This window comes from Ursus maritimus, unplaced genomic scaffold (assembly GCF_017311325.1).
Source record: "Ursus maritimus isolate PB19 unplaced genomic scaffold, ASM1731132v1 scaffold_21, whole genome shotgun sequence".
Classification (NCBI taxonomy): domain Eukaryota; kingdom Metazoa; phylum Chordata; class Mammalia; order Carnivora; family Ursidae; genus Ursus; species Ursus maritimus.
The window spans coordinates 40,417,508-40,445,119 of NW_024424564.1; the positions used below are offsets into that span (position 1 = coordinate 40,417,508).

The 27,612-nt window shown below is 43.3% G+C and overlaps 1 non-coding gene across 1 annotated transcript; it reads right to left on the minus strand.

Annotated features, from left to right (window-relative positions):
* Positions 1-22,199: 22,199 nt before the first annotated feature.
* On the minus strand, positions 22,200-22,302 carry LOC121104504. Its single transcript, XR_005836826.1, has one exon. It is a non-coding gene; the product is annotated as a U6 spliceosomal RNA (small nuclear RNA).
* Between the last annotated feature and the right edge of the window lie 5,310 nt (positions 22,303-27,612).

Here is a 27,612-nt window from a genome sequence, read left to right on the forward strand (position 1 = left end):
TCCCTGGCTTGCAGTTGGCCACCTTCTTGTTGTGTCCTGATGTGGCTTCTTCTGTGTTTGAGAGAGAGGAAAAGGGAGAGTAAGAGAGAGAGATCTCTGGGACTTCTTCCTTTTCTTGTAAGGACACCAGTCCTATTGGATTAGGTGCTCACCTTTATAGCCTAATTTAACCATAATTATCTCCCTAAAGGCCCTATTATCTCCAAGTACAGTCACACTGGGGGTTAGGGCTTCAGCACATGGATTTGGGGGGAGATAGTTTAGTCCACAATAACTATAAGAGGATATACTTTTTGTAAAACATTGAACAATGTTGAACTATAACAAGAAAATGTCAACTGTCTCCTCTCACTTCTGCCTGTCCAGCCAAGGGACAAATTGGTGTGTACTTCTCCACGTTGTTCCTTTCCCGATACAAGCACATGGCACACTGTATTTTTTTTTCTTTTTATAGCAGTGAGGTTATATTGTATTTACTACTTTGCGACTAACATTAAATTGATTTTTAAAAACCCTGCCAAAATTTTCCATGGATGTCTATGACTATAGAGCAAGTGTTTACAGCTAGAGTTGGGGCCTCCTAAATATCTCTGGGTTGACTTCAGGAGGTCTATGAACTTGATTGGAAAAAAAAAAATGCACCTTGACATCACTCACCTCTCACTGAAATTTAGTGAAATTAGGAGTGTAGACAACAAACCATAGTTGTATTTTCAAGAACTTTAGATGTTTTTATATCACACTTCAGTTTTGCAGATATCTCAGAATATCTTATATGCTTTATATTATTATAACAATCAAATTTATTACTGTAACGTATTATGTAATGGGTTAATAAAGATGCACTTATGTTACTATATTGAAAATTTTTAAATAAAATCTTTTTGATAATGTTTCAATATAATTGTTTTTTAAAAAAGATTTATCTATTTATTTGAGAGAGAGAGCATGCATGCATGTGAGGGGGAGGGGAAGAGGGAAGAATCTCGAGCAGACTCCCTGCTGAGCACTGAGCCCAATGTAGGGCTCCATCTCCCAACCCTGAGATCTGACCTGAGCTGAAATCAGGAGTCGGTTGCTTAACTTACCGAGCCACCCAGACCCCGCTCAATACAATTGTTTTTAAAAAAATTATCCTATGTTATTATTTTTTCTTTTTCAAGCATTTAAAAACAGGATTTTGAGAAGGGACCCATAGACCTCACTGGTTCTCAAAGCGATCCATGGCACAAAAAAGGTTGAGAGCCTCTGCTTTAGAGATATGACAGACTGAGGATGTAATATTTTACTTGGAAGCCAAAAAGGATGTGGAATGTGGAACAATATGAAGTTTTTAAATACCCAGCCAATCTGGGAGGTTTATGAAGAATAAGACACATCACATATGTGAGCACTGACTGGACAGTGATTTTTGTGTCCACTCATTTCTTTTGAGTTTTATACAAATAATAAGAATTCCAACTACCCTCAGTGAGTATCTACTGTTAAAGACGATTTTTAAAAAAGATAAAATCATGTTGTTAAGAGTTAGTCGGACAGTTAGGTAGTCAGTGACAGGGCCCCCAACAAGAAAATATGGAGTCAGGATGGCTAAGACAAAACAGCACAGACATCCTGATTTACAGCTTAGACAGGAGCACACTAGCATTCTGCTTTGCAACCTTTGCAGAAATGACTTCTGCAAAACATCCTAAAATACGACAATTAACCACAAAGCATTTGTCATCATCACAGGCAAGGGTCAATTAAGACATAAGCCCCCGGATGTCAGCAAAAAAGGCCATCAGCACATAGACATTAACCTAATAGGTAGACGGAGACATGATCAAAGCCCTGATTGGCACGACTCAGCACACCCTGGTTGCTTAAGATAGTTCTGCAACATTGCTCATAAAAACCCCTAAACTTAGGAACTCCCATGGCAACCCTCTCAGACCCCCTCCCACTTTGGGAGCTTTTTACTATTGCTCAATAAACTTTGCTTTGCTGCCCATCATTCTTCCTCTGGTCTACCTTTTCATTCTTTGAAGTGGTGTTGACCAAGAACCATGGGCACTAAAGGCAGAGAATTCCTGCAACAATGACTCCCATGTATATATAAATGCATGAAAATGCATAAAAAATGCATGAAAACTATTTTATTTAACTCATAAATCAAATAAGAGTGACAGGAGCAATGGGAGAACCGAGACCTTCTACCCTTATAGTTAGATTGGACACTGAAAACCAAAGCCACAGGTCACTGTCCGTATCAACATGACTTCGTGCTATTTCTCTCCCTTCATTAGCATGACCTATTCCCCCAGGAGTCTGCTACCCCCAAAAAAGGTTTGATTCATTGTAAGACTTCCTTAAAAACTCAGCCTAAGATTCTTTGAATTCCTTGCCTTTAAATTCTCATCTTGCTGCTTCTATCCATCCTGGACTCTTGTTTCATGATCCTTACTCAGTCCTCACCAAGACTTTGAAAGATCTGCCTTGAACCAAACTTTCAAATCTCAGTAAATTCTGACCTCACGTTTCCTCCTTTGAGACACTGCCAACGCTTTGTGAGGTGGCATTCCCTCTAAATGCAGTGAGTGGCGAGCTCAGCCTTGACGTATCAAGAGGTTGTGTTGGTGATATTTGGGGGGACAGTTTTTGACAGATTTGGAGGTCCCACTGAGATGCAGTTGGGACCATGATCTCACTGCCATGGCCAATGCCCTGGAATGGGAAACAGAATGTCCCTCTGAGGTCCTTGGGGCCTTCTGCTTGGATACGTTTTGACAGCGCTAGTAGGGTAGGTAAATAGATGTTGCATTGGTGAGAAACTTAGATCTCTTTCATTCAACTCCAAAATGCTGAGTTTATTTCATTTCCTCGGATGAAGAAACTCTTCTTAGGTGTCTACATTTTGAAAAAGTGCATATATTGTTGGTGGAAATCTTTTTTTTTTAAAGATTTTATTTACTTATTCGACAGAGATATAGACAGCCAGCGAGAGAGGGAACACAAGCAGGGGGAGTGGGAGAGGAAGAATCAGGCTCATAGCGGAGGAGCCTGACGTGGGGCTCGATCCCATAACGCCGGGACCACGCCCTGAGCCGAAGGCAGACGCCTAACCGCTGTGCCACCCAGGCGCCCCTGTTGGTGGAAATCTGTTTGTCTCTCTGTCCTTGTCATTTCTGTTGTCCATCAGTAAGAGGAAATTGATTAGGAAGAGGCCCTCAAGTAAGCTCTTTCCTCAAGCTGGCCCTGGGGATGGAGAAGTTAGTTCAAACATGGAGCAAATTTGCAACTTGCAACTGCCCTCATTTCACAACTGGCATAAAGAAGCATTCCAAAACACTCAGATTCCAAAATCTCTTCCTTAAGAGATTCTTTGGCCAAAGCCAAAGAAAAATGGAACACTGTCACCTCTTTTAGATCCTCCTCGATCATAGTGTGAGCCTTTGTCCCACTGCCTTCCCCAGTTCTGCACTCTGCCGTTCCCCCCTGCCTCTGTCCTCCCTCTGATTGGCTCCTCTTCCCTCCTGGCCTGCCACACTCCCTTAGGCTCAGTTGTCTCTTAAAATTAAACCTCCCTCAGAACAGACAAACCCCGTTCCTTTGATTTCAAGCCCTGGTCTCACTCTGAGCTGAGAGCCCAGTCAGGATAGGAGACATTTACAGAGGAACTTAGAATAATGTTATGAATGTGTAATAAAAGCAGCATTGGAAACTCGCAATAATGATTTAATGGACCCTGAATCTCATAGGAAATTTGGAGGAGTTCAGAAAAACTCTACATGTTGGATAAGGTCTTTTGGAGTCTATCCCCCAAATCTTCCTGAGGAAAGTAGTTTCAATTCCAAATCGGTCTCAAGTAAAGAAAGGATGAGAAGTGTGGAGACTCCAGGGATAGGAGTCTAACTTTAGACAGCATTCAGGAGAAGATCTAGGAGCAGGTGTGACCCTCACTTTTTATTAATGGTATTAAGCCAGGAATTGAATATTGAATACAAAAGCATGAACTAGAACAGGAAATAATCCTACTGCCAGAACTCCAACGCTTGCTGAGCATTTTGAAAAATAGGATAAAAACAAAGTAGAAACTGGAATAAATGTATAGCCTAACAGAGAAAACATCTAGATACTCCCATCTCATTCAGCTCCAAAGGAAGGGGTCCTCTGATGAAGATAGTTTTAGATATTATAAACAGAAAAGACTTTGGGGGAAAGAATTGCCCTAACTTGGCTAGGAAAACAGAGAAAATATTAACAGATGAAATGATTGATCGATGAGGGGCTCAGAGGGATCTGTGGAGCAGAAATTTCTCTAAAGTTTAAAGGAGTTCTTCTGATTGGTTTATTTCAAATAAGCGCTATATCAATTAAATATTCAAAAAATCCTAGAAATTAAGGAAATCGAACTAATACTTTTAATATGTTAAAAAGAATATTCTTATAGCAATTTAACTCAAATGGTTGAAGAGGCCAAGTTCAGATACGTTAAGTAAAATTTTGCACATGGAATTAGTTTATTATTTTTGGTTTAATAAAAAATAATTGTCTTCTCTGATTTATAGTGGTAAAGCATAATAGGAGCTTATGATTTTATTCCCCTTGGGGTATGTGCTTCCACTTACACACGTTCTCCGTACTCATCAAATAAACTAGTATAACTTCTCCTTAATGCTTATAGTTATGAAAAGTAAAACTTTGTGTTGATTTATTCTGAAAATTTAATTGCAACAGTGATTATATTTTCTAATATGTCAGCTGGAAGATTCATTTCCAAGACTTTTAGGACCGATATTAAACGGAGTTAATTAATGGGTATTCATTGGATGACTAGAGCATTTCTAAGTAAGAGGGAGTATTGAAACTGATCACTGAGCATAATTTCAAATGTGTATACTTTTGCATCTTATTTTTATATGCTGTCTTTGGGCCTGTTCACGAATGTGCTCATTTTTGCCACGTTGAGAAGCTGTATAAGGGCTGTGCGTGGCTCTAGAAAGGTGTGTTACGTGTTTTCACAAGCTCCGCCGGTCTGCTAAAATGCCGACGTGGGGTAGTCAACAATTAGCCACACTCCTCTTCCTGCTTTCGCCAGTTCTCTCTGCAAAATAGAAGTTTCTTTGGTTAAGAGTTGTAATTAAATATACCTGACGACTCTCCACTCTAGCAATTTCGGCAGAGAGGTGCAAGTTCGTATGCAGGGTAATGAGGTGTGGTTTTATTAAGGAAAAAGATTAGAGTATGCACAGACGAGTCCGAAAAGCTAGAAAATGCGTTAAAAATCTTAACAAAGTTTGCTCAGCGTTGATGGGTTTGTTTCCATGTTTTACTGTTTATTGCCTTTACTTACAATATGAAGGCTTATAATTTATTTACTGGCCATTGGCTTGTCCTCTAGGAGAAAGAGACCAGTAGATCTCTGACTACTTCAGGGGAATTCTAGATTTGACTTGCCCTAGGCCTCTTCATTTCATGCTTAATAAGAAGCTTGGGGGGAAATCCAACATGCTATGGTTCAGAGAAGAGCAGGCAATTTAGACAATGCCACTAAGACTGCTTAAAGGGATCAGACTAGGCTACCCCCAAATATGCCACTTTGGCACAAGAATAATTTTGAGCTGAAGTCAATTGAGAAACAGCAGATACTGGAAGAACTCTCTGCCCTCCCCTTTTCTGCCCCCAAACAGTGCACATATTTCCCTTTGTGAAGGGGACATACATTTTCATTTGTAGAGGTGTTTCCCTCTGCCACACCAAGAAGAGGAGACCAATTTTTATCTGTGTAACAAACCTCACTAAGCAAGCCTTATTTACCATGCATTTCCTGGTTACCTTTGCACAATTTACCACTCCTTGGAGGCCCCAACTCCCTTTCCTTTGTCCCGTCACTTCTCCATAATTTATCACCTTTTGTTAAGAGGGTACATAAGCTCCCAGGTCTAACCACTTTTTTGAGGTCTTCACTTTTCTGTGAAGACCTCCATGCATGGGGAAAAAAAGATATGTTACTATGAAATCACATTTGTATGCTTTTTTTCTTGTTAATTAGTCTTTTGTCAGTGTAATTAGCAGGCCCCCATACTACGGCTAAGAGAGTAGAGGAGAAGTTTGCTTCCCCCTACATCACAGATCTCTTCATGTAGGAGAGTTATGAAATTGCACACGTGGTGGTTTAGAACAAAGTGGCCTCAAGGAGGAATGTGTTCTGTTTTAGAGGAAAGATATCACACTTCGATCCCTGCAGACTTCTCTTAGATCTTTAATGTTACTAAAAAAGTCTGAAAAGTAAACGAAGAAATCAGATAATTAGGTCACTTGGTTAACGACTCCTTATATGGTTTTGTCGATTTTCGTATCAGGAGGTAGACTGGTCTCTTAGCTTAATCGGGGTGTCCTCGGCTCCTGGCTAAGAAGTGGATGATGAGGGGCTCCGTCAGTTGAGCGTTGGATTCTTGGTTTCTGCTCAGGTCATGATCTCATGATTCATGGGATGGAGCCCCACACCAGGCTCTGTGCTCAGCAGGCAGTCTGCTTGAAGTTTCTCTCCCTCTGCCCCTCTTCCCATTTGCATGCGTGTGTGCTCTCTCTCTCAAATAAATAAATAAATCTAAAAAAAAGAGAGAGAAGTGAAAGATGAACTCTGATCATAATCACTTCACTTAGTATTCGTCTATGTGGCAGTGTTCTGGAGTGATCTACAGAATTGTAAATGTTGTTGCCCAGTCGCCGTCCCAGCAAATGGTGTAGCAAAGGGCCAGCAGAAAGAACTGGAAAATCTGACCGTTTTAGAGATTGAAACAACCACCACAGGAAAGTTGAATGGAACTGTTGTTGGAATTTTGCGGTGCAGTCGTGACACCTCAAACAGCAATGGCAAAGATCTGGGTTATGACACCGCCAGGTATTAATGATCTACTCTTCAGTTGAGGCTGAAGCCTGTCCTCAGGGGGCGCTGAGAACCGACCCACCTATCCTCACACTCAGTAGGGGCATTGAGAACAAAACCACACCCCCTTACTCTCTCCATTAGCATGATTTCGCGCCCTTCCTCGGTCTTCGTAAGCATGACCTTGTTCTTCCAGGAGTTTGCTGCTCAGGAAAATGGTGTGACTGTTCATTACAGGACTTCCCAAAGATTCTTTGAATCTTTTGCTTTGAGGTACTCACCTTGGTGGGTCCACCAACCCTGGACTTTTGTACCACCATCTTTACCCAATACTAATCAGCCCTCACTCTGAAAACCTGCTGTACATCAAACTCCAGTTCTTTTTTTTTTTTTTAAGATTTTATTTATTTATTTGACAGAGACAGCCAGCGAGAGAGGGAACACAAGCAGGGGGAGTGGGAGAGGAAGAAGCAGGCTCCCAGCGGAGGAGCCTGATGTGGGGCTCGATCCCAGGACCCCAGGATCACGCCCTGAGCCGAAGGCAGACGCTTAACAACTGAGCCATCCAGGCGCCCCCAAACTCCAGTTCTTCATAAATGCTGACTTTCCCTTCCTTCTTCAGAGACACGGACACAGTTTTGACAGGTGGTATTCTCCCTGACTTCAGTAAGCAATACACTCAGCTTTGTCTTAGCAAGAGGTTGTGTTGGTGACATGGGGGGAGACCGCTTTCGATGGATGTTACAATTGCTTTAAAGGAGAAGTCAAAATGCAGACACTTTGACAGATTCGAAATAATGAAATGAATTTGGAACCGGCCACAGAACTGTCTTTTTAAAGGGAGGGGCCTGTTAGCCCTTCACTGGACAGAATTTATTTGCATGTCTATGGACAAAAATGACTGGCGTTGCTTTCGGTTATCTAGAACTTATAGAGCCATTAAAAAAACCTCAAAGGCAAGGAAAACTGCAGAGCCCCCAGTGAATCAGAATCCGATGACCCAGAAGGATGTGCTCTGGACAGTGCCCAGTTCTCTGCTGAAGCCCAAATTCTTCCCAATGCTGCTGGATGCTGGGTGTCTAGTGAGGTTCTTGGGCATTTCCCAGACACGATCGCACGTGATCTTTACCACACCCCTGAAAAATGAATATTACAATTTCCTCTTTTCAAGAGAGGAAACTGAGGCTCAGGAAGGTTTTTTTTCAAAAACCACAAATATGCTCACAAACACATGTCCTCAATATTAGGTTAGCGAAAACATTCTGCACCGAGAGGAGAAATTGCACAGATCTTTGAATGGTGAAGAGAAGAGGGATTCCTGGGTATCCTATGGAATGCTGAGCTCTCTCCAGCTCTTTAGTTTGAGTTCTTTAGTTTTATCCACGCTTCTCATTGTCTTTGCGTTATTTCAGAACTCTGTGAGTTGAAAAAAAGGCCCATAGTAACGTAAAGGATTCTTGTCCACATTCAGTGCAAATGAATGTCTGGGGGAGGAAGCCAGCGTTGCATCTCGGAGCAAATGCTTCTAAGCTTTTCTGAAATGCAGTCAGCCCTTCTGATTGCCTGCACATGAGTCTGCTCCTTGACTTCTCCTTTGAACCAGCTGAGCACCTGAGGCTGCCCTCCTTCATTGGTGAATCCTATAGAATCTTGGACATGTGTTCATTTTATATTTGTAGGAGAGTCATGATTTTTAGCTTTTCAGAAATACCTTTTAGCAGTTGGAAATGCGTTTAGTCTTTCATTAGCTGGCTCTGGCGGCACTTAATGTCTCAGGCCACGGAGACGATTAGCGGCTCATCTAAGGCTCTGAAATGATTCGATTTTATGACTGCATACCTGGCATTCCTCGAGCTGCATGGTAAGCCTGCTATTGTTTTCTTTCTAGAGCTATCTGATAGCACAGGCTGTCTGTTAAACACAGTCTGAGCAATTAGGCCCAGCTAACGTCTTCCTGACTAAAATGCCAGCACAAATATCTAAGGGCATCAAGTGAGTGAAAATAAATAGTGCCAATTAATAAGGACCCATTTGGTGTTACAATGGAAACAGGGGCAGCTGTGTGCGTTCTCAGTTCCAGTTAAATGTGAGTTCACTCCAAGGATGTTTGAATTTTAGATACATTTAACTGTTTGAGTCCTTGGGAACTTTCACAGACATCACTGTAGCTTTTGCGTTGTAGACCTGTCTGGATCTTCACAGGTCACCTTCGTAAGCTTTATATCCTGCTACAGTGTCCTGAGACTTGCATCATTAACTTCTCAGTATAATGTATGAAAGTTGGAGTTCTCGACTTCCAAGCATCAAAAAATTCAGTTGTGTTCAGAAGAAGGAGTTTTAGTCACGCTTTCTTTGCTGCAAGTGAAAGAAAACCCAACTCAAGCTAGTTTCGGCAAAAAAAACCACTGTTGGGTCACAGGGCAAAAGTCTTGGGGCAAGATGAGTTCAGGTACAGCTAGATCTAGGGGCTCCAAAAATGTTACTAAAACTTGGTCTTTTTCCTTTTGGTTTTTTCCTCTGGGTTCATGTCGCTGCCAGAAACCCTCCCCTTTGATGGCCTCAGGCCATTCCTGTCTTGCAGCCTCACTTACCCAAAACCAGTGAAAGAGTCTAGCTCTTGACATCTCTTTCTTGGTTGTTCAAACCGAAGTCTCAGGATGATCTCTGATTGGACTGACTGCCACAGCTTGGATCATATGCCTATCTTGGAACCAATGAGTCCGTCCAGGAAGGTGTGATGTTTTGATGGGCTGGGTTTGGGTCACGTGTTCAGTGTTGTAGCCAGGGATAGACACCCCCTTCCATGTTCTAGGGCTGCACAGGGTGCACAAAGAGTGAGAGTGGAGGGGGAGAGACACCCAGAGGAAAGTCAGGGAATTTGGCTGCTGGGAGCCCAAAACACCACACAGGAATAGTATTACATGTTGACTGATGTCCTCAGGTTAAAATACTTGTGGGCAATACTTCCTGTGGGCTCTCTCTGTGGAGCAGCTGTGTTGATAATTGGTATCTAAAAACATCCAGTCATTCTACCAATAAACACTTCTTGAACATTTACTATGATACTAGCTCTAAACTAGATGTTGGGGATATAGAAATAAAAATAGTCGTTGCTGGCAGGGAGAGTCTAACATTATTGCCATTTTGTTGTCAGGGTCCTCGGTCATTACACATCCCGCTGAGAGTGTAGTTCGGAGGAAAATCTGCTGATGGGAGGCCCTGAAGATCTTGAAGGAGATGGTGTTTAAAGCTCTTGGAGATAATCTATTCATACACCGTATTTGCATTTGCCTAATATTTTCACATTTCTCTCTTACTTAATATACCTGTAATGTCTCTCGTCGATTAGGAAGTCACTGATAGTCTATTGTGAGATTGTGGCAGAGAAATACCTCGGAGGGTTATTTTCCATCTGTCTATTGTGAGCCACACCGTCTGTTTACGTGGCGAAGAGGCAGCTGATATGACCTATTATTCGTGGTGCAACATCATAGCCGAGGCAAGCAGCCCTTGACTGCCGGGTGAATCATACCGTTGTTACTCCCTTTGCAAATTTTTCTCCATGTATTTATCATACCATCAAAAAATGGATGGTCATAAAAAAAATCCCATGAGAAGGGATTCCAGGTTCGGATGTCATTGGTATTGGATAAGGAATTGCTTTGGTAAAGGAGGAGTTGTAAGTGGTAAAACTTAGGACTTGATGCAGTAAGAGCAGGGGTGAGTGCAGGGGGCCATGCCGTTCTATCACAGGGGACCCCAAGCCAGGCTGGTGGTTGATGGGCTTCTTGAAGAAATTGAAGGTTATGTTTGAGGAATGAAGGGGAGGGGCGCCTGGGTGGCTCTGTCAGTTAAATGCCCAGCTCTTGATTTTAGCTCAGGTTGTGATCTCAGGGTCATGTGATCAAGCCCCGTGTCGGGCTCTGCACCAGCACAGTGTCTGCTTAAGATTCTCTCCCTCTTCCTCTGACCTTTCCCTCTCTCTTAAAAAAGAAAATGCACCTGATGCTGTTATGTGACTTATGTGAATTTGGTCACTTCATACTTACAGCAGCTTTGTAAATTCTGAATTATTGTTTTCACCATTTTCCAGATGAATAAATGGACCACCCCTTCAACCTCTCCTCGTGCCTCACACACACACAAAGGGTAAGTAAGTGGCTCCAAGTTGCGCCGCTAGAACAGGCCAAACCAGGATTTGAATGCAGGGGTGTTCATTACACAGTCTCCTGACTGTTGCGTACAGAAGTTTCTGGGAGAAAACATTGCCCGTGCGGTGGGAGCTCAGGGAGATAGGAGGAAAACGCTATGAGATACGGCTGGAAAAGTAGTTGGGGGCCTGGCAACGGAAGGCCTTGTAGGTGGAAGTGAGAACTGGGCCATATGAAACCTTTGAGAGGTTGTAGCAAGACCATGATGTGACCTGGTTTATGTTTTGAGAAGACTCCTCTAGCTACTGGCCAGAGAGTAAATTGTAGGATAGGACTTGAAGCAGGAAGATGTGTTAGAAGGTTGCTTTAGTGGTCCAGGTGAGAGCTGATGGCTCACTGGACCGAGGTGGTGGCAGTAAAACCAGATGTAAATGGGTGTATTCAAGACATAGATAGGGTGTAAGATTGCCTGGGTTTGGAGATTGATAATGGGGGGAAGATGGAGGGCAGTGTCATTGGCGACATTCAGGGAACTGGCTTGTGGAACTGGACTGATATTAGCACTGCTCACCGAGCTGGGGATGCAGAAGGAGACTAAGTTGTAGTGTTGCTATGGTTTACATGTTTGTGTCCCCCTCCCCCTCAATTCATATGTTGAAATTCTTACCTCCAACAGTGATGGTTTTAGTAGGCGCGGCCTCTGTATATGGTATTTTTAACATTTCCAGGAAACTGAGGAATATACTGATGTTCGTTGGTTCTTCCTAATGTCACTGACGAAGTGGTGATAGGAAAGGATCAGCTCAGGGTTTTTTGGTTTTTTTTTTAAAATTTTTTTTGTTATATTATGTTAGTACCATACAGTACATCCCTGGTTTTTGATGTAAAGTTCGATGATTCATTAGTTGCGTATAACACCCAGTGCACCATGCAATACGTGCCCTCCTTACTACCCATCACCAGTCTATCCCATTCCCCCACCCGCCTCCCCTCTGACGCCCTCAGTTTGTTTCTCAGAGTCCGTAGTCTCTCATGCTTCATTCCCCCTTCTGATTACCCCCCTTTCTTTATCCCTTTCTTCCCCTATCGATCTTCCTAGTTCTTATGTTCCATAGATGAGAGAAATCATAATTGTCTTTCTCTGCTTGACTTATTTCACTTAGCATTATCTCCTCCAGTGCCGTCATGTTGCAGCAAATGTTGAGAATTCGTTCTTTCTGATAGCTGAGTAATATTCCATTGTATATATGGACCACAACTTCTTAATCCAGTCATCTGTTGAAGGGCATCTCGGCTCCTTCCACGCTTTGGCTATTGTGGACAATGCTGCTATGAACATTGGGGTGCATATGGCCCTTCTCTTCACTACGTCTGTATCTTTGGGGTAAATACCCAGTAGTGCAATGGCTGGGTCATAGGGTAGCTCAATTTTTAACTTTTTAAGGGACCTCCACACTGTTTCCCAGAGTGGCTGAGGTGTTTGAATTCCCTCAGAGCCTCTACGTGTGCCTGATCTCCAGTAGGAGGGCTGAAATGAACAAAATTTTCGTTTCCTTTTTCCTGTGACTTTATACTCTGCTGACCCAGAGGCCTCAGTTCCACCCAGAGATAAAACGATTCCTCTAAACTGGAAGTTATAATTGCCACTGGGCCACTTTGGACTCCTGGTGCCTCTGAATCAACAGGCAAGAAAGAGAATGACTGTGCTGTTTGGTGGTTGATCCCCACTACCAAGGGGAGGTTGGATTACTGGTCCCCAGGAAAGGTAAGGAAGAGTATGTTTGGAATACAGGAGATCCCTTAGGCCATCTCCTAGTATCTCTATGTCCTGTGATTAAGTTAATCCCAAACCCAACCCAATCCAGGCAGGACTAGTAATGGCCCAGATCCTTCAAGAATGAAATTTTGGGTCATCCAACCAGGTAAAGAACCACAACCAGCCGAGGTACTTGCTGGAGGCACAGGGGATACCGAATAGATAGCAGAAGAAGGTAGTTATAGATACAAGGATTGTGATTGGTGTGAGTGTTTCCTCCTTATTTTGTGTCTATATACATATATCAAGTAATATCTTTGATCTTTTTCCTCTCTTGTTCCCTCATCATGTGACATAAGAGATACTGACTTCATATCATTGTATGTAAGTGTTACTAATTTACACCATACTAATTTAAGTTTATGGGATATCAAAAAAAGAGTAAATGTCAGTTACATTCTCTTCTGGGGAAGGGGTTTGTGGCTACACAGAACACTTGTATCACGTTAGGCAGAATTATGACCTTGTTAATGTCTTTATCTGGAGATTAAGTATAGTTTAAGGAGATGCATTCAGGAGTCATTATTTCTAAGCGTGTCTGTGAAGGTCTTTCTGAAAGAGATTAGCATTTGACTCAGTAGGTTGAGTAAAGAGATCTGTCTTCACCAAGGTGGGTGGACATCATCTAATCTGCTTGGGGCTTGAATGGAATACGAAGGCAAGGGAAGGACAAACGCACTCTCTCTTCTTGAGCTGGGATGTCCATCTTCTCCTGACCTTGCACATTGAAGCTCCTGGCTCTCAGGCCTTCAGACTGTGGCACCTATACCAGTTCTCCCCCTGAGTCCTTCCTTTCCAGTTCTTAGGCCTTTGGCCTCAGACTGAATTATATTCCCAGCTTTCTTGGTTCTCCAACTTGCAGACAGCAGATGGTGGGACTTCTTGGCTTCCAGAACCATGGGGGCCAATTCCTCTAATCAACCTCCTCAAATATATCTTTATACAGTTGACCCTCGAACAACTCAGGGTCAGGGGTGCCAACCTCCCGTGCCGTCAAAAATCCACGTGTAACTTTTGACTCTCCAGAACTTAACTACTAATAGCTTACTGTTGACTGGAAGCCTTACCAATAGCATAAACAGTCAATTAAGACATATTTTATATGTTATATGTATTCTATACTGTATTCTTACAATAAAGTAGGCTAGAGAAAAGCCGATGTTGTTTTTTTTAATTTTTAAATTTTTAATTTAAATTCAATTTCATTAACACATACTGTATTATTTTTTCAGGGGTAGAATTGGACAGCCACATGCTGAAGAATGAAACTGGACCATTTTCTTACACCAAACACAGAAATAAACTCAAAACAGACGAAAGACCTAAATGTGAGAAGGGAATCCATCAAAATCCTAGAGGACAACACAGGTCAAAGCAACCTCTTTGACCCTGGCCACAGCAACTTCTTTCTAGACACATCTCCAAAGGCAAAGAAACAAAAGCAAAAATGAACTATTGGGACTTCTTCAGCATAAAAAGCTTTCTTACAGCAAAGAAAACAGTCAACAAAACTAGAAGACAACCTACAGAGTAGAGAAGATATTTGCAAATGACTTATCAGCTAAAGAGCTAATATCCAAAATCTACAAAGAACTTACAAACTCAACACCCAAAAACAAAAAATCCAGTCAAGAAATGGGCAGAAGACACGAAAAGCAGATGTTATTAAGAAAAGCATAAGGAAGAGAAGTACATTTACAGTACTGTGTTTATAAAAAATAATCCACATATAAGTGGACCCGTGTGGTTCAAACCCATGCTGTTCACAGGTCAACTGTATATCCTATTGGTTCTATTTCTCTGGAGAGCCCTGGCTCATACAAGCGGATAAGATGTTGGATTACATCAGGGACACGTTGAATCCAGGTTCCTCTGAGACGTAATGTTGGCAGTTGTAGATACTTGTCTGGAACTCAAGGTGAGGCCAGAGAGCTTAGCTACACATTTGGGCTCTGTATTAATTTTTCGGACTGCTGTGACAAATGACCACAAACTTGGCTTCTCGAACCACAGAAGTGTATTCTCTCATAGTTCTGGAGGCCAAAAGTCCAAAATCAAGGTGTCGGCAGAGCTGGTTCCCTCTGGAGGCTCCAAGGGAGAATCTATTCCACGTCTCTCTTCTAGCTTCTAGTAGCTGCTGGCAATCCTTGGCTTAGGGCTGCATGACTACAGTCTGTCTTCGCGTGACCGTCCTCTCTGGATGGCTCTGTATCTTCTCCTTTTCTGTCACTTACAAGGTCACCCCTCATTGGATTTAGGGTCCAGACTAAATACAGGATGATCTCATCTTGAAAGCTTTACCTTGATTATATTTGCAAAGAGTCTATTTCCAAATAAGGTTACATTCATAGGTGCCAGGTGGGATTGGACATACCTTTGTGGACTAGTATTCAGTCCACGACAAGTGCTATCAATTTAGAGACCTCATCTGTTCCTTAGAGCATGCATGCCATCACCTCAAGGGAGAAGACACAGGGGGAAGAAAAAAGATGGCCCAGAGGGGAGTCAGAAAGACCTCCATGACTTAATGATTGGGTAGAAGAGGATGAGCCTACAAAGTAGAATGAAAAGAAGAAGCCAGAGGAGTAGAAGGAACACCAGGAGATAGAAGTCAGGAGAAGAGTGCATTTCAAGAAGGAGAGAGGGAGCAATGCTTTCAAACGTTTGCTGAAGAACTGCTAGGTACCTGCTTACAATAATATTCATTATTGTCCTTTAATGTTGCTAATCTTATCAGAGCTAATGTTATACATTTTTTCTAGTTTTTTTTTTTTTGGTTGCACTTTGATCAGAATGTTAAATGGAATGTTAACTTTACAGACAGTTCAGTCAGGCAAACATGTATATGGACAGAGAAATTTTCTGGACTCTCTGTTTTTCTTTTTGGTGGAGAAAATCCGTATAGCTCATCACCTGAATCTTCCCACCTAAGATTTAATGTTTATGTAGTAAGTCAATTTATCCTTCGGCTTTGGAGTGAACTAAAATACAGCCCTGAGTCTTGCTTGCAGCGACATTTTGAAACAATTCCCTTCTTCTGGTGCCTTTGCAGCACAATGGTATTATCAGGAAGAAGATACATTAAAAAATATATGGAAAAGACCAACAATTTCTAGCAATATCATTGGATTCTGAAGAAGACTTAATATCACGTTCCTTTGGAGATAGCACAGGAGGCAAAAATGCTTTGGCTAAAAATACTCCCCTGTATTTACCAAATGAAATTCCTGGCTACCGGGTGGATTGAAAATGGGGTCTAGCTTTGTGGAGGAACACTACTCTTTACAGGTATATTGGTGCTTCCTGCTTTTTGCAGAAGTGTCTTCCTGGACATGGAGGGACCGGCTAAGGGCGACGTACAGGCTAGCTGGAGCAAAGCTGGGAGCCGGGGTCTCCATGGCGTGAACGAAGGACCAGATCTGTCTGATGGTGTTTGTGTAGTGAGTGACTGGGAGAAAGCGGAGAGAGTTGTGTCAAAGTATGGAGAACCTTGAATGCCCAGCCAAGTTCAGGACCTCCCAGTGGAACAGTGGGGTCTGTCCCAGAACAGAAAAATCCTTTCTCTACTTCTGTGGCTGTGATGCATTTTTGGTTTTCAGTGCAAGTATAGTAATCCAGGGTGTAATTATTCGTGTTCTCTCTGGGCTAATTTGAGAGTTTCTCTGGACTGAGGTCAGATTTTCATAAATCGACATGGAATTCCTGTGCTAGGAACTGGGAAGAGTGGTTCAGGTAAAGGCAGCTAGGTCGGGGTCCTGTGACGCAACAGGCACCGTGGCCCTCCACCCCTGCCCCCATGGGCTTGGCATCACACAGTGTGGCCCCCATCAAATGGGCCACGGTGGTGGGGGCCCCTGGAAGCCAATCAGAAGTGACCAGCGAGGTCATGGGCATCCTCTGTGTGTTTTTACGTCCATACTTCTTTCAGCTCAGAGCAGCTCTGGAGAGATGTGTTCCTTCTGTTTTTATTAAGTTCTTCTGGTTTGAGGAGTGAAAGACAAGGGGAACGGGGAGGGGGGCTGCAGATGAGATGGCCTCCAGGCTGGGATTTATAAGAACATCCTTCCAGTGGGTGATGGCTGCATGAGGTAGCGGTATGGTTTCAATTCCGCTCTGGCAAGGCGGGCCAGCCCACGTTGCCAGCGCAGAGCTCTCTTTCAAGTCTCACACTGATTCGAGAGTTTGTAGACAACTTTGTACTTTGGCTCTCTGCCAGCTGTCCTGGAGAATACAACGGCCCTTGGCTTCACGTTCTCTAGCTCGCCCTCCCCACTCCCAACCAAAGTTAGAGAATAACAATTGTTTTCTTAGCAAACACCGCTCCTAAGTAAACCCAAGTAGGACCTAAGCAACTGTGCATTTGGGACGCGTGGAGTCTTTTTCATATTGTTGTGACTTTCCTTCTTTTGATCACAGAACAGCGCCCCCAGATTTGTACCTCCTTAGAGACCATCCGCGAGGTCATTGTACACATAGACATCAGGCCTGGGGGCAGGGAGGGTGGCTTTTTGGTTTTTGTTTTGTTTTAAACTACTAACCCTGCTGTAGTTTTTTTTTTTTTTTGTACTTGACTTGCCACCATATTTTCTGATGTATCCACGAAAGGAAAACAATGTATTTCTGTTTTGTCTCTCCTGGGCTCCAAAATGCTCTTTGTGTATTAAAAATGCAACCGGCTCTGTGGAATCTAATTTACCTGTCTGGACACCACCCAAACCATTGGCCCCCTCCTCCTCCTCCCCCTAATCTTTCTTATAGGAGGACAGTTCCCTGGGCACTGGCCCCAGCTGGGGTGTATAAAGAAGGGGAAGGTGGCCGCAGCTCTGCCCCTGTGTCAGCACCTTCTAGATCAGCTTTCAGAATCTGTGCAGAGTGCAGGTCTGAGCACAGAACCCATTAGCTTGAAACAGAGACTGGCAACATTTTCTGTAAAGAGTTGGATGTTACTTATCTTAGTCTTTGCAGGCTGTGCTGCAACGGTGTTTGTAGCGTGAAGGGTGCACAGAGCCTGTGTATGTGAGTGGCTCTGTTCCAATAAAAACGTATTTACCAAAATGAGAGGAGAGCTGATTTGGTTCAGGGCTGCAGTTTGCCAACCCCCGACTTAAAACCTTTCAGTGCTGTGCCCGTGCCCTCAGACGGAAAACTACGCTCATAGCCCGTGTGCGAGGGCCGCGTGCTTTGGTCTGCTCTCACATCTAGTGCGCTTTCTGCCTCCTGCACTGCCCTCCAGCCGCGTGGGGTTGTTCTTGGCCCTCAGACTTGTCTCACTCGCTCTCACCTCGAGAAACCTGTAGGTGCAAGTTGTTCCTTTTGCCTTAAACCATCTTCCAACCCCTTCTCTTCTCCTGCACACACTTACGTGTGATTTACTCTCCAGATTTTAGATGAAGCTTGTCTAGCACGTCTCCCTTAATCCCTGTGCCTAAGTGAGGACTCTTGACAGCAAATGGCAGCAATTAAATTTCGTTACACTGAGGCATTACAAACAAACGATGTTGTTTGGCTGAAATCAACAAACTCTGGTTGTTTGGCTGAAATCAACCAGCTCTGTAGGGCTAAGAGGAAGTGAGCTGAGGCATGACTAAAATCAGAGATGCAATGAGTGACATAGTTGATGTAAAATGTACCCATGTCATGTCTCCTAAATCTGGTGGCCTCACCGACTACAGCATAGCTGAGAAACTGAAACAAGGGCCTTTGGGCATCAAAAAGGATGGTAACAAACGCTTTGTATTAAAACAAAACAAAACCAAACCAAAAAACCCACTTAAATAACTTTAACGGTATCATAGGAGAACTTTTCGGATACTAAATCAGAGCTTATTTACTTTTGGTTATGGCACAAAAATAGCAAGTTTATTTGTCAAGTTTCCCAGGCGATAGCAGATGAGAAACAGTTTATTTATTTTGTTGTTTTATTGGGGTGGAGAGGAACTTCACCATTGACACCAACTTGGAGAGACAGTTAACTAGCAAAGAAGGTAGAGAAGGAAACTTTCAGAGAGCAGAGGGGCTGGGGCCGTTTAGTGATAAAGTACTTAATTCTTCAGTAGGTACCAAGGGCATCAGTGCTTTTCAATGATACCTAATAGCAAAATGTATCTAATATTGATTATATGCCAGGCCCTGTTCTAAGCACTTCTCGGAAATTATTTAATCTTGCAATAACTCGATCAATGAATGCTACTATCATTACCATTTTAAAAGTTATATTAGTTATCTATGACTGTGTAGCCAAAATTTCATGGCTTAAAATAACAGACATTTATTTTCTCATAGTTTTTGTGGGCTGCAGGGACCTCAAGGCTCGACTAGGGAAGAACTCGCTTCTGGCTAGGTCATGTGGCTGTTGGTAGGATGGGTTCCTTGTGGCTGTCAGACTCAGGGCCCCAGTTCCTTGCCATGTGGGTCTCTCCACAGGGATGCTCAGAATATGGCAACTTGCTTCATCAGAGCGAGTGCACTGGGAAGAGTCAGAGACTGAGCAAGATGGATCAGAAAGAACGATTACACAACATTTGCTGCAACATGGACGGCACTGGAGGAGATAATCCTAAGTGAAATAAGTCAAGCAGAGAAAGACAATTATATGATTTCTCTCATCTATGGAACATAAGAACTAGGAAGATCGTTAGGGGAAGAAAGGGTTAAAGAAAGGGGGGGTAATCAGAAGGGGGAATGAAACATGAGAGACTATGGACTCTGAGAAACAAACTGAGGGCGTCAGAGGGGAGGGGGGTCGGGGAATGGGATAGACCGGTGATGGGTAGTAAGGAGGGCACATATTGCATGGCGCACTGGGTGTTATATGCAACTAATGAATCATCGAGCTTTACATCAGAAACCGGGGATGTACTGTATGGTCACTAACATAATGTAATAAAAAAACATCAAAAAAAAAAAAAAAAAAAAGAGACTGAGCAAGATGGGAGTCACAGGCTTTTGTTACCTAAAGTTGGAGATGACATCCTATTGCTTTTGCTGTATTCTGTTCATTAGAAGCAAGATATGAAGCTTCACCCACACTCCAGGGGAGGGGATTACCAAAGAGCATGAGTATTAGGAGACAGGAACCACTGGAAACCGGGTCAGTAGCTGTCTGCCACCGAAACCAAGACACCAAAAGTCCTGGACCTGTCATAAGACCACATGGTTAATAAGCTAGAGCGCCTGGAAATGAGACCCAGGACTTATGCTTGTAAGCACCAAGCCTCCCTGGGCAATTAGATTGTATAAGCTCCCGGATGATTTTAATGTGCGGTTGAGACTGAATGACAAGTCTAAGCCTTCACAATCTTCAGTATGTGCGCGACTCATCTGTGTTCTGGTTAAAATGCTGATTCTGATTTGGGGGCTTCGGGGTGGGGCCCGAGATTGTGAATTTCTAACAAGTTGTGGGTGATGCGGCTGCTGCTGGTCCGTGGACCACACTTTGAGTAGCAAGGGCCTGAAGGAACAACTCTGGGCTGAAAGTCAGGCAATTGTTTTTCCGTTTGTTTTTCCTCACACTACTGATAAGTGGCCAGATCTTCCTGATCGCTAAAAATCATATATTCATTTTTTCGTATATGCATGCATTCATTCATTCATTCACATTTAATGTTCAATAACCATTCATCCAAAAGCAGCCAATATTAATTTTTAAGCCCTTTGTTTTATCCTGGTTATAAAAGTAACAGCAATTCTTGTCTTGTCTTGTCTTGTTTGATGGAAATGTCACTTCCTATGGAAAGCTTCCCCTACTCCCAAAGACTGCCTTCAGACGTGATTACATGGTATCTTTTGTGTCGTCATCATGACCCTTACATTGCATTATAATTGCTCATGGCCACTGTTACCCCATTTGATGGTTTTATATGAATTTTAATTTTTTTTTAAAGTAGATTCCATGCCCAATGTGGGGATTGAACTGATGACCTGAGATCAAGAGTTGCATGGTCTACCAACTGAGCCACACAGGTGCCCCCAGTTTTATATGAATTTTAAAAAGACATTCCTTTTTCAAGACCCTGTATGTTCATCTGCCGGAAAACTCCATGAAACATTGAGATCTGGGATGGATGTGATGTTGGTGATGGCTCTGAAGTTGTGCAGTGTCCCTCGCCTTTGTCCCTCCCTGTCCCCAAGCTGGATGTCAGCTCTGAGGCTGAAATTGTGTCTGTTGCATCTTCCCATACCCCAAGGCCCAGCACAATGCCTAATGTGTGGTAAGCATGCAAAAAGTATTTGTTGAACGAACAAATGTTTATTGTAGAAAATATTGAAAAGGAAAAATAAAAAAGTCAAGAACCATCCTATTTCACAGAGGTAACCTTTGCCAATGGTTCATTGTACTTCCTTCAATCTTTTTCCATTCATAAGTATGTGCGTCATCCATATCTATATTTCCATTCGTATATATTACTTTTCCTCTCTTTCTTTTGAGTGATAACAGCCAGCATTTCTGACACTGTGCTAAGTACTTGGGAAGATCCATTGTAATAAGCCCCGCTCGTTGCCACTAAGCTCCTGGGAACTTAGAGTCTGGGGACAGAGGTGGAGTCTTGGCTAACAAGGCACAGCTGTCAGGAGGCTTGACGTTTTGAGATTTAGCCTGGCATCTTCAGTATGCAGTGGGGAGAGCAGCCGGTCTGAGGGCTGCCAGGAGTGGGGGAGGGCAGACCCGAGGACCTGACCCCAGGGCTGTCCCTACTGGGACCCTCTGACAGCCAGCACCGTTTTCCGCTTGATAAGAGCAATTCTATTCTGAAAATCCCTCAGCATAGGGCACATCAACCAGGGCTGAAACACACTACTGCTTTTAGTGGGAAGGAATATTTTCATTGCAAGCCCTCAGATTGACTTCCATGCTGCTAAAAAAGCAAAACAAAAACAAATAAAACAGCACAACCACCAAATCCCATTACAATGTATGAAATTACTTCATTTGTTAATTTAGCCTGACAAAGCTTTGCCCTTCATCAATTACTCTCTATAATGTGGCCGTTTACTTACTCCCATTAATCCATTATACAGAGCATAATGAAGACTTTGCTCTTGGGGCGCCTGGGTGGCTCAGTCGTTAAGCGTCTGCCTTCGGCTCAGGGCGTGATCCCGGCGTTATGGGATCGAGCCCCACATCAGGCCCCACCGCTGGAAGCCTGCTTCTTCCTCTCCCACTCTCCCTGCTTGTGTTCCCTCTCTCACTGGCTGTCTCTCTCTGTCAAATGAATAAATAAAATCTTAAAAAAAAAAAAAAGACTTTGCTCTTGAATTATAGTTATGATACCAAATTTTTAAACAATGCAATCTTTAGTGCAAACATGTAAAGAAACTCAAACAGAGCAGTAGGGACAAAAGAAATCCATTAAAGCAAAGAACCAAACTACACTCCCTGGAGAGGTGACGGGTCATCCTTGCTCAAGGGCCATGCTGATCTTCTCTGTATCGTTCCGATGCAGTACGTGTGCTGAAGCGAGCGCGACACTCTGGAGAGGTTGATATCACCGGGCTTAAGGGACAGGACTGTGTCCTTTATAAGTGATCAGACCACCCGAATTCTGAGGGGGAAAATTTGGTGAAATGTGTGTTAATTGTACAATTGCCAAAACGGCCCCGTGATCACGCTGGACTGTGGGACGCCGCTGCCTGGGAGGTGAGCAAAGGGTCCGCGGATCTTGCACAGCGCAAAGGTCCAAGGAGCTCAAGGAAGGCTGCTGAACAAAACTGGGTTGAGAAGATGAATCTGATGTCATGCCCGTATAATTACACCCATGTTGTACCAAAGGCTCCCACATGTAATAAAACACGAGCTACTCTTTCTCTTGTGATGCTGTTACCTCCAAACCTATTCCTGTGTATTCTCCATTGCAGTAAATGGCACCGCCTTCCACCCAGTTACTCAGACTGGAAACCTAGGTGTCTTCTTTGTGATAGTTGAGTTCATGCATCAACTTGACTGGGCTGCAGGATACAAAGTTATCTGGCTAAACATGATTTCTGGGTGTTTCTGTGAGGGTGCTTTTCCAGAAGGAATCAGCATTTGAGTTGGCGTTGACTTGACCAAAGTAGATGACTCTCCCCAAAGGGGGTGGGCACCATGCCATCCTCTGAAGGCCTGAATGTTACAAAAAGTGGAGGAACGTTGAGTCTGTGCTGTGCCTGGGTACTTGAGTGGGACATTGACCTTCTCCTGCTGTCATCTCTCCTGGTTCCCAGGCCTTGAGACTCAGACTGGAATCCACACCCCAGCTCTGTGGCTCTCTGAGCTCCCAAACACACCCGTGGCTTTCCTGGGCCTCTAGCTTGTAGACAGCAGATTGTGGGACCTCTCAGCCTCCAAAGCCATGTGAGCCAATACCTTCTAATAACTCTCTTTCTATATCTCACTATATCTATAGGTCAAAATCTATCTTGTTGGTTCTGTTTTTCTGGAGAACTGAGACTTGTACAGTTTTGATTCTTTCCTTTCCCTAATCTCCTGCATCCAGTTTATCAACAGGCCCAGATAATTCTGCCAGAATATATCTTGAATGGTCCCCTCCTCTCTGTCTCTGCTGCCACCTGCCACCCTCACCTTTCTGAACGCCCTGGAGCAATGCAGTAGTCTCGCAGTTGGTCTCTTTGCTTCTTCTCTTATACCTCTCAAATCCAGTCCCCACAATGCAATGTTGTTGATGAAATGCAAATTAGATCACACCACTCCTCTGTGTAAACTGTACCTTAAATGTCCATCCAACTTCGAATAAAATCCAAACTCTTGCTGTGGCCCCCAGTCACCCTGTGATCTGGCCGTGGCTAACTGTTCTGCCTTCATTTCCCACCACTCTCTGCTGCGCTCACCACATTTGGGCGGCCATATTAGTTATCTAGCGCTGTATAATGAATTACCCGGGGCTCCCATAAATGACAGCAATCAACATTGAATGCCTCATGCAGTTTTGGTGGGTCGGGAACTGAGAAGTGACGCAGCTGGGTGGCTCTGGTTCAGGGTGTCTCATGAGGCTGCCGCCATCTGGAGGCTTGACTGGAGGATCTGGTTCCAAGGTGGCTCATTCACTTTGCCTTCCTGCCGGAGGCCTCAGGTCCTTGTCACGTGGATCACTCCATAGTGCTTCTCGAGTGATCCAAGAGAGCACCACAGAATCTGCAATGCCCTTTATGACCTAGGCTTGCAAGGTGCATTCCTTCAGTTTTGCAACATTTTGTTGGTTACATAGACCAGCCCGATTCAACGTGTGTGGCAGAGCTACATAAGGGGATGAGTTTCAGGAGGTGAGCCTCACCTGGGGCCATCTTGGGGGCTGGCTAGCCCCTCGCACTCCTCGCACACACCAGACTCTTCACACACCATGACCCTGTGGTTGCTGTCCCTCTATTCTCCTTCCTCTACGCTTTCCCAAGCCTGACATTTCCCCTCCTTGTCTACATCTGAGCTTAGTATCTCTTTCTTGGAGAACTCTTCCCCAACAACCACATCTGGAGGAGCTACTCTAGGCTCCCCCACCCCCGGTGTTTAGTTCATAGCACCAATGGTAATCCGTAATGGTATTCTTCATGCACTCTTTTGGGTAGGAAATTATTGTCTCCATCCTTACCCACTGAATGTAAACTTCAGGAAAAGCTGCAGTCTATTGTGACCCCAGCCCCTAGCACAGTATCTGGCAAATACGAAAATATCAATAAATATCTGCTGAATGAATTTCTTTTTTTTTAATTAAGGCTAAGGTAGGATCGTTTTTTTTTTCTCTCCTTGGTTTGGTCAAAAGTTTTCTCTTGCATTTAGGAAGGGGTCTGGGGATAGAGTGGGAGCAAGGGAAGGAAGCTGGGAGGTCCTGGTTGGAAGCAGATTGAGGGTTGGGCTGAGAGAAGAGGATACCAGAATGTGACTCTCTCACTTCCACCGCTGGTCCCCACAAAGGCAGGACTCAGAGCTGCCTATTTCTATAAGCCCCACCGGGCAGCACAAAGGTTTTATTCTGACTCCAGTAGAAGGGGATCTTCATTGGGATTCCAAAGGAGGTAAGAGACTTTCTAATTCTAGCTTTTGCCAGAAGGTAGCAGAATGAGAAGGTGAGACAAGGTCACATTCATCCTGAGTGGCTGGGAGGTAGTAATGGGAATGACTGGGGATGTGTGGAGGGGATGTGTGTGATGGAGACCCACATTCTCCATCCTTTTCCTGTCCTTTATCTCTAGAGTATCCCATCTGGGAGCATTCAGAGCCAGGCAGAACAATGTGAGGAAATTTGCACAGAATGTTATCTCTGTACTTTGCCAAATAATTGGTAAGCCCTAAGGGGCCGGTCCAGCCTCTGCTTTGACCTGGAGCCTCACTTGGAAGCCAGGGAGGAAAGCTCCTCAGTGGGGCTCGGGAGTCAGGTCCTAAAGCTCCCACACCGTCCGGGCCTGCGGCAAGGGGCCAGGTCCAGGGCTGCTCAGGGGCCAACTCAAATTTGAAAGGTGTTGCTGGGGTGTTTCTGTTCAGCCAGGAATCACATGGTTTCCTTAACGGCCTCGTTTGGGCCCCCCGAGAAAGCTTTGTCTCCGTGCATGGTGTTAAACTATAATTTTCAAAAGGTTAGAAAAGCATGACTCCAAAAACAAAAAAAAGGACTCCCGCAAATACAAAAGGAATACATGTCAAAGATTTTATTCAGCTCATTAATTAATTAAAGAACCAGTAATATGTTGAAATCTGTCCAAAGGGCATTTGAAAAGCTAGGGATATATACATATGTGTGTGTATAAAATATATGTATAATATATGTATATGTGTATGTATGCATATGTGTACATATGTATATAGTATATATGATATAATTATGATTATGTAATAACAGGATAGTTATATAATTACAATTATTATATAATATATAATATGTTATATATAATCATGGTAGAACATAATATGTAACAAATATATAATATATCACATATGTATGTACATATGTACCCCAGCTTCTCAAATAATAATAATAATAATATAGAATATCTAATATATGTATATTAGATATAGCATAATTATATTGTGAACACACGCACACACACACACACACTCACACACTGCTGGGTTAAAGTCTAGTAGGGCCGTATACCACAGTCTATGGGGTGTCTGCTTCCTGGACTTAAATTATTTGCACCTTCGCCAGTCAAAATTCTACAAGTTAACCTGTGCCCTTACAGAGTTGTAAAATAGCTCAGAAACTAGAAAGTCAAGACCAGCACCGCATCGAAAGAACACTCAGTTATCTCTTTTGTCTATTTCCAGGATTCGGATAATTTCTCTGATAACAGACTCCAGTGGGAGCTCACTTCCCAGGGAGATTTCACGGCAGCTGAAAGGTGTCCCCTACCAAAAGTTTATCGTGACAGCCGGTCCTTTCTGTGAGTATTTCCACGTCTGTACTACATGCAAAAATAGTTAACGTTTATTAAGCACCTACCCCGTACCAAACACGTTGCTAAGTGCATTACACGGACAGGCTTATATAATCCTCACAGCAAATCGATTATCCTTATCTTTCTTTTGCAGGTGACAAACAATGCTTAGAAAAATTCAGTAATTTGCTCAAGGTCACACAGTCATCTAGGAAATGGTGGGTCCAGGATTCAGAGGCATGCAGTCTGACTCTTGAATGGCAAGAAGTTGTCTTAGACACTGAGCGTTACCGAGAGATCCGTTATACACTGTCCCTGCTAAAATACTCTTGGAAAGGTTAGTTTCCTACCAATGCAAAGCCTCATATTTCACCTACAAAATGAGATAGTACGGATGTCTTCGCCAAGCTTACTGGGAGGATAAATGAAGTAACGTGGAAATACAACATAGACTACATCAGGCCAGGCGGGGGTTCTTACTAAGGAACCTGTTATTACCGGAGTTGTTCTTTGTGCTCTTGGTAGCCTGGATATTTCCATGGGGAAGATGGAATTTGGGTTTTCGATGAGCCAGGGTCAGTGATGAGCTGTTTCTGGTTACCACTAGGACTGGGATAAGGATGGTTCAAAATTTAAATTGGTGCCAAGAAGCGCAGTGATCAAGGTAAAAAACATTTTAATGCAGTATTTAAAAAAAAAATCAAAATTAAGGTGAAAAAGTCCATGATGAACAAAATACAAAACACTTAAATAAAACCAAGATCAGTATTAGCGATTTTCCCTTTTGCCTTGGGCTCCAGTATGACTCAGCTTGGCACAGGCTTCTTGCCTGTTTCCTGAAGGAATTCACCAAAAGGCAACATTGTGGCGTGTACCTCCGGCCTTGTTCTGGGGTGCTCTCATATATGCGTATTGGGTCCACTGGATCTTAAGTACAGGTAGAGCAATTAAAAAAAAGGTCTTTTTTATTCTTTGAAAAAAATGTTACACACAGACAGATAGATCTCATATGAGTGTATAGTTCACTGACTTTTCATTAAGTGAACCTATCCAAGGAACCAGCACCAGATAAAGAAAAAGAACATTTCGGTACTGCAGGGAGCCCTCTCTTTCTGCGTGTGATCCTTTCCAGTCATAACTTAAGAGCAATTTTCCTTGTGGGAACTCATTCATTGAGTAGTAAGTTTTGCTGGTGGAGATAGAGGCATATCTGACCTCGGAGCACAAACCAGATTCATTCTAATCCTTGGTCCATGACACACTTTCATTGTTGCCCATGTGCAAGGCCCTCTTTTGATTAAGGTAGTAATTTATTTTAAATAAGACCACAAGCATGGAAAATAGAACACCGACGGCAACCGACAGCCACTTGTATGGGCCTCCTGGTCCCCTGCCTCCCTTCATTGGGAGTA